At 56.5% G+C, this 10,469-nt stretch overlaps 1 long non-coding RNA gene across 1 annotated transcript in view; it reads right to left on the bottom strand.

Annotated features, from left to right (window-relative positions):
* Positions 1-246: 246 nt before the first annotated feature.
* LOC139262897 (uncharacterized) overlaps positions 247-10,469 on the bottom strand; it is a 142,948-nt gene continuing 132,725 nt past the window's right edge. The window contains exons 2-3 of the long non-coding RNA XR_011592992.1: positions 8,974-9,071; positions 247-938 (exon numbers count right to left, since the gene is read on the bottom strand). This is a non-coding gene — a long non-coding RNA (uncharacterized lncRNA). The remainder of the gene's footprint in view (positions 939-8,973; positions 9,072-10,469) is intronic.

Genomic DNA, 10,469 nt, shown 5'->3' with positions numbered 1-10,469 from the left:
CTTTAATTTGATAAAACTTCTTGCTGATGTAAACTAAAATGTTTCCTGTCCCAGGCGTGCATTCCTTGCAGGCAAAATTTAACATTTCCTTCCTGCTTGCTGTTATTTTTGACTGGGTTAGTTGATGTGTCGATTGAAAATTACAAACTATATTCAGTGTGGGCAATATCTATCCAGTATTCTGTAAAACGAATATCAATTTATTTGTAATTGCTATGAATACTAGATAGTTTTGTGGTAAGATAAATAGTTTTGTCAGACTCCTACAGAAAGCCACGTAAACTGGTCTAGGGCAAACTATTCATGTGTATGAAACATTTTCATTTGGATCGCTGTTGGGGTGAGACAAATACACTAGGCCAAGAAAATGGTTGAACATTCATAGTGAAAAAATATTTTTATTGCATTGGGTGGTTCTACTGGTTTTACTTTATCATTTCAGTATGTGTGTAGCATATACTTTCCATATAAACTTACATTCAAGGTATTTGCCTTCTCCTGACATAAAGACTGCAGATAAAAGGATGCATAATCAGAATTTAATTTTGCGATCACCAAACAGCTTGCTGCAATCTTTCATTTTTGTTTCAATTACCACTTGAGTGGGCAACTTGCTTCTAGGGATCCAGTTAGTCCCAGAGGTAGAGTGCCGGACTTCCAAATGGAGGCTGACATTCTGAATCCCAAGCCTTGGCTGTAATTTTAATCTTGCCAGCTCAAGTTGGTTTTTGACCAATTTTCAGGCTGGCACATGAAATACTTTATGATGATGGAACAGTTCATCTTAGGTTGGATAAAAACCTGACAGGGCTTGTAGTTCTTTGATAAAAAAGCATTTTGCGTTGACACAACATGGGAGTGGTATTGAGAGTGGCCCTAGCAAAATCCAGGACTGAGACTGTTCTGTCTGTCGGAGTCAGTGTTGCAAAATTGTGAACCTAGAGTGGAAAGATAAATGATTAGTAAGCCATGTCTTACTTTTCTCATTTTTGTTTCAGGAGTCTGACTCCATTCAATGGAATAACAGATAACTCAATAAGAATACAGAGCATTGGCTGGTATATTGAATGTCAAAAGCTCAGTGATCAAAAGTTTCTATTTAATACACAGAACGTGTTATGTATGTAAACATGTAATTACCATGTCTAACCACCAGAGGGTTTATCCCCTGGAGTCCCAAGGGATCCCACAATCCCTTGGGAGCACCTGTTATAAGGAGGCCTCACAGGCAGGAGAGGCACTCTGAGATCTGTAATAAAGGACTACGGTCACACTTACTTTGAGCTTGCCGTATCTAGTCTGACTCCTTATCCAAGATACAACAGAACGTATCAATGATCTAATTTGAACATTGATTAAACCCTCCAGCTACAGAAACCAGGGTGTGTTTGCTAGGGTTTGTTCAGGGATGGACTGGATTAGGAATTAATGTTTGCAACTAGGCCAATTTATCTACCTATTAATTTTAAAGAACTGGGCGTTTAGTGGATGAGCACATTGTCCTTTCCGATTTCAATTCTGCCCAGACTAATAGGATCAAAGTTCTGTTTTCACTGACAGTTGCAAGGGTAATATATGAGTCTAGGACAGCCTCACTCCATTTCCTGGTGGAATGGAACCACAACACTATAGGCTGATTTTTCACTGATTTGTGCCCAGAGAATGCCTATGACTTGGGTGCAAAGCAGAAGGAAAATAGATTGAGACTTGAGAGGCTGAATCTTAACTCCCAAAAACGGGTGGGTTGGGGGGGATCATGTCAGCAGTTAAAATGTAATTAATCTGAAACAGGAGCCCAGCAGGCCTTGAACCCAACTACTTCCGTTTTTAACGGAGGCGGGATGAGGGGCAGATGAGCAATCTGCTCGCGGGAAGTAGCTTGGTCATTTAAAGATTATAATGAGCCTGTCTTCATTTTAACAGTCATTCTATTATAACTCATTTCAGTCATGTTTCCCTTGCCTCTAGAAACCCAGCAGGTGCCAAAGAGGTGAGAAGGGCTGAATGCATAAGGTAAATGCCTTTACAGCACTGCTTGTGGGCCAGGAGGAGCAGGAGTGCTTCCACCAGGTCCAACAAGTTAACCAGTAAACCCCCACCCCCGCAATCTGGCTTCTCCCCCAACGACCGTTTGCTCCCTGCCCCCCGACCACCGTCTACCCCCCGCCCTCCGACCATCGTCTGCCCCCCGCCCCCGACCATCGTCTACCCCCCGCCCCCCAACCACCGTCTGCTCCCCGACCATCTGCTCCCCGCCCCCCGACCACCGTCTGCCCCCCACACACCGGCCCCGTCCACCGTCTGCTCCCCGACCATCGTCTGCCCCCCGCCCCCCGACCACCGTCTGCCCCCCGCCCCCCGACCACCGTCTGCCCCCCACACCCCGGCCCCGTCCACCGTCTGCTCCCCGACCATCGTCTGCCCCCCGCCCCCCGACCACCGTCTGCCCCCCGCCCCCCGACCACCGTCTGCCCCCCACACCCCGGCCCCGTCCACCGTCTGCTCCCCGACCACCATCTGTTCCCCGCCCCCCGACCACCGTCTGCCCCCCCGCCCCCCGTCTGCCCCCCCGCCCCCCATCTGCTCCCCGCCCCCCGACCACCGTCTACCCCCCGCCCCCGACCATCGTCTGCCCCCCGCCCCCCGACCACCGTCTACCCCCCGCCCCCGACCATCGTCTGCCCCCCGCACCCCGACCACCGTCTGCCCCCCGCCCCCCGTCTGCCCCCCGCCCCCCGACCACCGTCTGCCCCCCGCCCCCCCATCTGCTCCCCGCCCCCCGACCACCGTCTGCCCCCCGCCCCCCCATCTGCTCCCCGCCCCCCGACCACCATCTGCCCCCCCGGCCCCGACCGCCGCCTGCTGCCCCCTCCTACCACCGTCTGCCCCCCGCCCCCCATCTGCTCCCCGCCCTCCGACCACCGTCTGCCCCCGCCCCCCCGACCACCGTCTGCCCCCGCCCCCCCGACCACCATCTGCTCCCCGCCCCACGACCACCGTCTGCTGCCCCCCGACCACCGTCTGCCCCCGCCCCCCCGACCACCGTCTGCCCCCGCCCCCCCGACCACCATCTGCTCCCCGCCCCACGACCACCGTCTGCTGCCCCCCGACCACCGTCTACTCCCCGCCCCACGACCGCCGTCTGCTGCCCCACGACCACCGTCTGCCCCCCGCCCCCCGACCGCCGTCTGCTGCCCCCCGACCACCGTCTACTCCCCGCCCCACGACCACCGTCTGCCCCCCGCCCCCCCGACCACCGTCTGCCCCCCGCCCCCCCGACCACCGTCTGCCCCCCGCCCCCCGACCGCCGTCTGCTGCCCCCCGACCACCGTCTACTCCCCGCCCTCCGTCCACCGTCTACTCCCCGCCCTCCGTCCACCGTCTGCCCCCCGACCACCGTCTACTCCCCGCCCTCCGTCCACCGTCTGCCCCCCGACCACCGTCTACCCCCCGCCCCCGACCATCATCTGCCCCCCGCCCCCCGACCATCGTCTACCCCCCGCCCCCGACCATCGTCTGCCCCCCGCCCCCCCGACCACCGTCTGCCCCCCGACCACCGTCTGCCCCCCGCCCCCCGACCGCCGTCTGCTGCCCCCCCTGCCACTGTCTACTCCCCGCCCTCCGTCCACCGTCTGCCCCCCGACCACCGTCTACCCCCCGCCCCCGACCATCGTCTGCCCCCCGCCCCCCGACCATCGTCTGCCCCCCGCCCTCCGTCCACCGTCTGCCCCCCGACCACCGTCTACCCCCCGCCCTCCGTCCACCGTCTGCCCCCCGACCACCGTCTACCCCCCGCCCTCCGTCCACCGTCTGCCCCCCGACCACCGTCTACCCCCCGCCCCCGACCATCGTCTGCCCCCCGCCCCCCGACCATCGTCTGCCCCCCGCCCTCCGTCCACCGTCTGCCCCCCGACCACCGTCTACCCCCCGCCCTCCGTCCACCGTCTGCCCCCCGACCACCGTCTACCCCCCGCCCTCCGTCCACCGTCTGCCCCCCGACCACCGTCTACTCCCCGCCCTCCGTCCACCGTCTACTCCCCGCCCTCCGTCCACCGTCTACTCCCCGCCCTCCGTCCACCGTCTGCCCCCCGACCACCGTCTACTCCCCGCCCTCCGTCCACCGTCTACTCCCCGCCCTCCGTCCATCGTCTACTCCCCGCCCTCCGTCCACCGTCTGCCCCCCGACCACCGTCTACCCCCCGCCCCCGACCATCGTCTGCCCCCCGCCCCCCGACCACCGTCTACCCCCCGCCCCCGACCATCGTCTGCCCCCCGCCCCCCGACCATCGTCTACCCCCCGCCCCCGACCATCGTCTGCCCCCCGCCCCCCGACCATCGTCTACCCCCCGCCCCCGACCATCGTCTGCCCCCCGCCCCCCGACCACCGTCTACCCCCCGCCCCCGACCACCGTCTACCCCCCGCCCCTGACCACCGTCTACCCCCCGCCCCCGACCATCGTCTGCCCCCCGCCCCCCATCTGCTCCCCGCCCCCCGACCACCGTCTGCCCCCCGCCCCCCGTCTGCCCCCCGCCCCCCAACCACCGTCTGCCCCCCGCCCCCCATCTGCTCCCCGCCCCCCGACCACCGTCTGCCCCCCGACCACCGTCTGCCCCCCGCCCCCCCATCTGCTCCCCGCCCCCCGACCACCATCTGCCCCCCCGGCCCCGACCGCCGCCTGCTGCCCCCCCCGACCACCGTCTGCCCCCCGCCCCCCATCTGCTCCCCGCCCTCCGACCACCGTCTGCCCCCGCCCCCCCGACCACCGTCTGCCCCCGCCCCCCCGACCACCGTCTGCCCCCGCCCCCCCGACCACCATCTGCCCCCGCCCCCCCGACCACCGTCTGCCCCCGCCCCCCCGACCACCATCTGCTCCCCGCCCCCCGACCACCATCTGCTCCCCGCCCTCCGACCACCGTCTGCCCCCGCCCCCCCGACCACCGTCTGCCCCCGCCCCCCCGACCACCGTCTGCCCCCGCCCCCCCGACCACCATCTGCTCCCCGCCCCACGACCACCGTCTGCTGCCCCCCGACCACCGTCTGCCCCCGCCCCCCCGACCACCGTCTGCCCCCGCCCCCCCGACCACCGTCTGCCCCCGCCCCCCCGACCACCGTCTGCCCCCGCCCCCCCGACCACCGTCTGCCCCCGCCCCCCCGACCACCGTCTACTCCCCGCCCCACGACCACCGTCTGCTGCCCCCCGTCCACCGTCTACTCCCCGCCCCACGACCGCCGTCTGTCCCCCGCCCCCGACCGCCGTCTGCTGCCCCCCCTGCCACTGTCTACTCCCCGCCCTCCGTCCACCGTCTAGTCCCCGCCCTCCGTCCACCGTCTGCCCCCCGCCCCCGACCACCATCTGCTCCCCGCCCCACGACCACCGTCTGCTGCCCCCCGACCACCGTCTGCCCCCGCCCCCCCGACCACCATCTGCTCCCCGCCCCACGACCACCGTCTGCTGCCCCCCGACCACCGTCTGCCCCCGCCCCCCCGACCACCGTCTGCCCCCCGCCACCCGACCGCCGTCTGCCCCCCGCCCCCGACCACCATCTGCCCCCCGCCACCCGACCGCCGTCTGGTCCCCCCCGACCACCGTCTACTCCCCGCCCCCACCCCCCGACCACCGTCTGTCGCCCCCCCACCCACCGACCACCGTCTACTCCCCGCCCCCGCCCCCCGACCACCGTCTGTCGCCCCCCGACCACCGTCTACTCCCCGCCCCCGCCCCCCGACCACCGTTTGGCAGCCCCTGCCCCCCGCCCACCGTCTGTCGCCCCCCGCCCCCCGTCTACTACCTCCTGCCCCCCAACCACCGTGTGCTCTCCACCTCCCCTCTACCCCCCCCACCCCACCCCACGACCACTGTCTGCTCCCCCCCCCCGGCCACCATCTGCTCCGCCGCCCCCGGCCACCATCCGACACCCCTGATCACCATCTTCTCCCCCAACCACCATCTGCTCCGCCGCCCCCGGCCACCATCCGACACCCCTGATCACCATCTTCTCCCCCAACCACCATCTGCTCCGCCCCCCCGGCCACCATCCGACACCCCTGATCACCATCTTCTCCCCCAACCACCATCTGCTTCGCCCCCCCGGCCACCATCCGACACCCCTGATCACCATCTTCTCCCCCAACCACCATCTGCTCCGCCGCCCCCGGCCACCATCCGACACCCCTGATCACCATCTTCTCCCCCAACCACCATCTGCTCCGCCCCCCCCCGGCCACCATCCGACACCCCTGATCACCATCTTCTCCCCCGACCACCATCTGCTCCGCCCCCCCGACCACCATCAGACACCCCACCCCTTCCAGACACCCACCAACCGAGTGATCGGGACACCTCCCACGATTTCTCTTACTCCCGCAATACACCTACTCACTCTCGTAGGCTTCGGCCTGTGAAGCAGGGTTTCTGCCCGAAAGGCCTAATCCAGCTGCATGTGGGTGGGAACCTGACAGAAAAAAACTTGAAGGAGCCATGCAGGACATTTGTGAAACCTGTTCTTCCCAGTTTCCTGACCTACCAACAGCCCCCTACATGAAACTCGCCTCGAGGCTAAAATCCAGGCCAAGAAGTCAGGTCTCAACCCTCTTTGCATTGCTTGCATGCTTCTATAGATAACTGAGGTGCTGGGGTAGATCTTGACTTTGTGTGATAATGTAAAGTGGGTGATGGTGAGTTGGCAGCCTGTTTTACATCTCTTCCGATTCTTATTGCCATTGACGTCAAATCAGGAGAGATGTAAAATGGGCTGCCGACATGCTATCACCCATTTTACACTGTTGCACAAGGTCAAAATCTACCTCTTGATGTCTAGAATAGGTGCAAAGATTGTAATTCTATGGTAATGAGACAGGAATGAGATCACACTTCACACTCGGTGTTTGCTTGTCAATGGCCCAAACACAGGGGTACTCACAAATGGTGGGTCTTACTGCTGAAAGCAAGCTTATGAAATATCGCAGAAGGGGCAGGGGCAAAGACTAGGAGGTTGACATTTTTTTTTAATCGGGCATCAGAGGTGTTTTTGGACATCAGCCAGCATACTTCAAAGCTGGCAGCCATTGTGCTGTAGGCCTCTCATTCCTACATAATTAAAAAGGCAAATGGCCTTTATGTCAAGAGAGCTGGAATATAAAGGGATGGAAGTCATGTCAGCCATGGCTCAGTTGGTAGAACTCTTGCCTCTGAGTGAGAAGATTGTAGGTTCAAGTCCCATTCCAGGGCAGTACTGAGGGACTACTGCACTGTCTTTAGATGAGATGTAAAACCGAGGCCCTGTCTGCGCTCTCAGGTGAACATAAAAGATCCCGTGCACTATTTTGAAGAAGAGCAGGGGAGTTATCTCTGGTGGCCTGGCCAGTATTTATCCCCCAATCAACATCACCACAAGAAAAGATTATCCGGTCATTATTACATTGCTGTTTGTGGGAGCTTACTGTGCAATAATTGACTGCTGCATTTCCTTAAAATAGTGACTGCACTTCAAAAAGTACTTAATTGGCTGTAAAATGCTTTGAGATGTCCTGAGGTTGTTAAAGGCGCTATATAAATGCAAGTCTTTCTTTCTTCTCATCTGGAGTACTGTATTCAGTTCTGAACTCCGCACCTCAGGAAGGAGCGCTTTGGAAGGGCTGCAGTGTAGATTCACCAGCATGAGACCAGGGCTAAAAGGGTTAAATTATAAGGACAGATTTCATAGACTAGGCTTGTATTCCCTTGAGTACAGAAGATTAAGAGGTGAACTAATTAAAGGTGTTTAAGATGATTAAAAGATTTGTTATGGTAGATAATGAGAAACTATTTCCTCTGGTGGGAGAACAAAGGGGCATAACCTTAAAATTAGAACTAGTCTCTTGAAGGTGATGTCAGGAAGCATTTCTGCCTGTACAAGGGTACTGAAAATCTGGAACTCTCTTCCCCAAAAAGCTGTTGAGTTTCGATCAATTGAAAATGTCAAAGCTGAGATTGATCGTTTTTTGTTAGCAGGGGTATTAAGGGTTATTGAACCAAGGCGGGTAAATGGAGTGAAGATACAGATCAGCCATCATCTAATTGAATGAGAGAACAGGATTGAGGGGCTGAATGGCTTACTCCGGTTCCAATGTTCCTGCCCCTGGTTTTGGGTGTGGATCCCTGGTAAGGAGTAGACCTGCACTAGGGGAACATTGTGTCCGTGCCATGACCTGAACTGAGAAATACAGCCCAGAATCCGGTAAAGACAGGTGGAGGAGGGGTGATATTGGACCCAATATTACTCACTAGTAGATATTAAATCAGTAATCCCAGTCAGGGTTTATAAGGATGACCATCCAGCACAATTGACAGATCTCAAAGTCAGTAGCAGGGTAAGTACAATAGAGAGTGGTGGACAACACTCACAATTTATGAGTTTGCTAAAAAGGAAAATTCTACACATGGCTTCTCCCTGACTCTGTTTGAACAACAAAATACATGTGAAACATGAGTGAATGAAAGATATGGCGTTTTGCTGCAGTAACGATTGTGTAGTAATTTGGAAGAAAATCCTTCTTCTTTAACCTAGATTCATGTAAGTGAACATGGTTTCCTTTAACTATGAATCAAAGTTTACTTTACCTTTTCCTGCACGACTGACTTAAGTTTCTTATTTTAATTGGTGAATAAAAGGAAGCTGGTGGAGTGGACGGCAGTCTTCTGTTGCAATCTTTGTTGAAGACCGGTCAGATTTTAATTGTCGGGCCGCCTTTGATTGGCGCCAGTCAGCTGCTCGCCTGCTTTGGGCTGATTGCGACAGCTGGCTGGCAGTGCACGAGGATTGATGTGGCTTCCGCTAAACTCCAGCAGGAGAATCTGTGGGAAATGGTGCCTCTCCATTTTAACTGCTCTCCTGCTCCTTTTCCACTAAAATTCCCCCAAAAGTTTATCAGAAATGAGGGTTGGCCAACAACCTCAAGCTGGCTAAATTCCACAATCTTTCAGTGTTACTCACTGGCATTTTGAGATGTACATGTCATTTCTTTGAGAGGTCTAATTTCCTCTTGAGGCTATGGAGACATTTTCTGCTTCTTTGTAAATCTGAGGAAATCCCTGTAAAAAAGGAAAAGCTATATTTAACTATACTTTCTAGGAAGCATTTTAGCATGTGGTGGCAACAAAATACATATATGCACACTGCAAAGAGCACAACAAGACTGACCTTAAGTGTAAAGGAGATGAGCTATGTGGTACGAATAGAGAAACTTCAAATTTACAGTCTGGACAGAAGGTCACATTAAGGGATGACCTTGGTGAAATATGTAAAATATTAAGTGGTCATCATCATAGGCAGTCACTTGAAACGAGGATGACTTGCTTCCATGCCAAAAAAGGATAGTGTAGGGTGGAAGATGCCTATGTGTGGATTTTTTTAACATGTGGTGACTGTTGCACACCAGCCACCACACGGGCTTGACAGAGGTAGGTCTTGGTCCAGTGGCAAGGATTAACCAAGACGACTGGAGACCTGCTCTGCTGCATAGGCCTAGTGCGCACACACATCGCAGTGTGGGCTGGCCCGCCCATGCCTCTTCTGGACCCCGAACTCACGCCTCTCCTGCGCCCCGATCACGTGGTAAAATTAAGTGGCATAGATAAGGTAAATCCCACATTGCTACTTCAAAATAAGTCAGGAAAGTAAGACAAGCAGAGATAAATGGAAATGAGGCAGAAGTAAATTTAAAAGTGATGCCAGGAAAAACTAATTTATTTCAAGAATGAGATGTGTTTGAAACAGCCTGCTCAACAGGGTAGTGGAGGCAAGAACATAGGGGTTGTTTAATATACAGCTGAATGCTATGATCAGAGCGCTAGGATACTAGGTGAATGAGCTCTTTCAGCTGAATAACTTTCTCTTATGTGCTGTGTAAGTGATATACAAATGAGCAGGATATTCCTGTGTATGATAATGTTCCTCCTACTCGTTAGCCTGGTTTTTAGATATATATTCGTGCACAGCATAAGTGAGAGTAGAGCTGGTTTCCAGTCGTCTTGGGTAATCCTTGCCAGTAGAGCAAGCCCGTGTGGTAGCTGGTGTGCAATGGCCACCACACGTTAATAAAATCCACACACAGGCATCTTCCACCCTTCAAAATGTAGTTCGGGACCTAGAATATTAGTTCAAGATCTGGAACATTGAAACACCAGTGAACTCATCCCTTTTTGGCGTGGAAGCAAGTCATCCTCACTTCGAGGGACTGCCTATGATGATGATGAAGTGAGAATACATCATATCAGACCGTGGACACTTGAAAATAGTTTCTGCAATGACAATGGGTACGATTTTTGTCGCCTTACTGCCCCTTTGCAATCAAAAACATGAGCAAGAATATAAAACAACTGTTTGCCTGGCCCACTTACTGCTGCTTTTACAACTGGCTTGAATTTCCACGGGACGTTAATTGTGGCAGCCAGAGCTCCTGACTGAAACAAGAGGGAGCCTCATGAAAA

Source organism: Pristiophorus japonicus, chromosome 4 (assembly GCF_044704955.1).
Source record: "Pristiophorus japonicus isolate sPriJap1 chromosome 4, sPriJap1.hap1, whole genome shotgun sequence".
NCBI lineage: Eukaryota > Metazoa > Chordata > Chondrichthyes > Pristiophoridae > Pristiophorus > Pristiophorus japonicus.
Note: the sequence above shows the minus strand (reverse complement) of the source record. Positions and strands in the feature narration are given on the sequence as shown.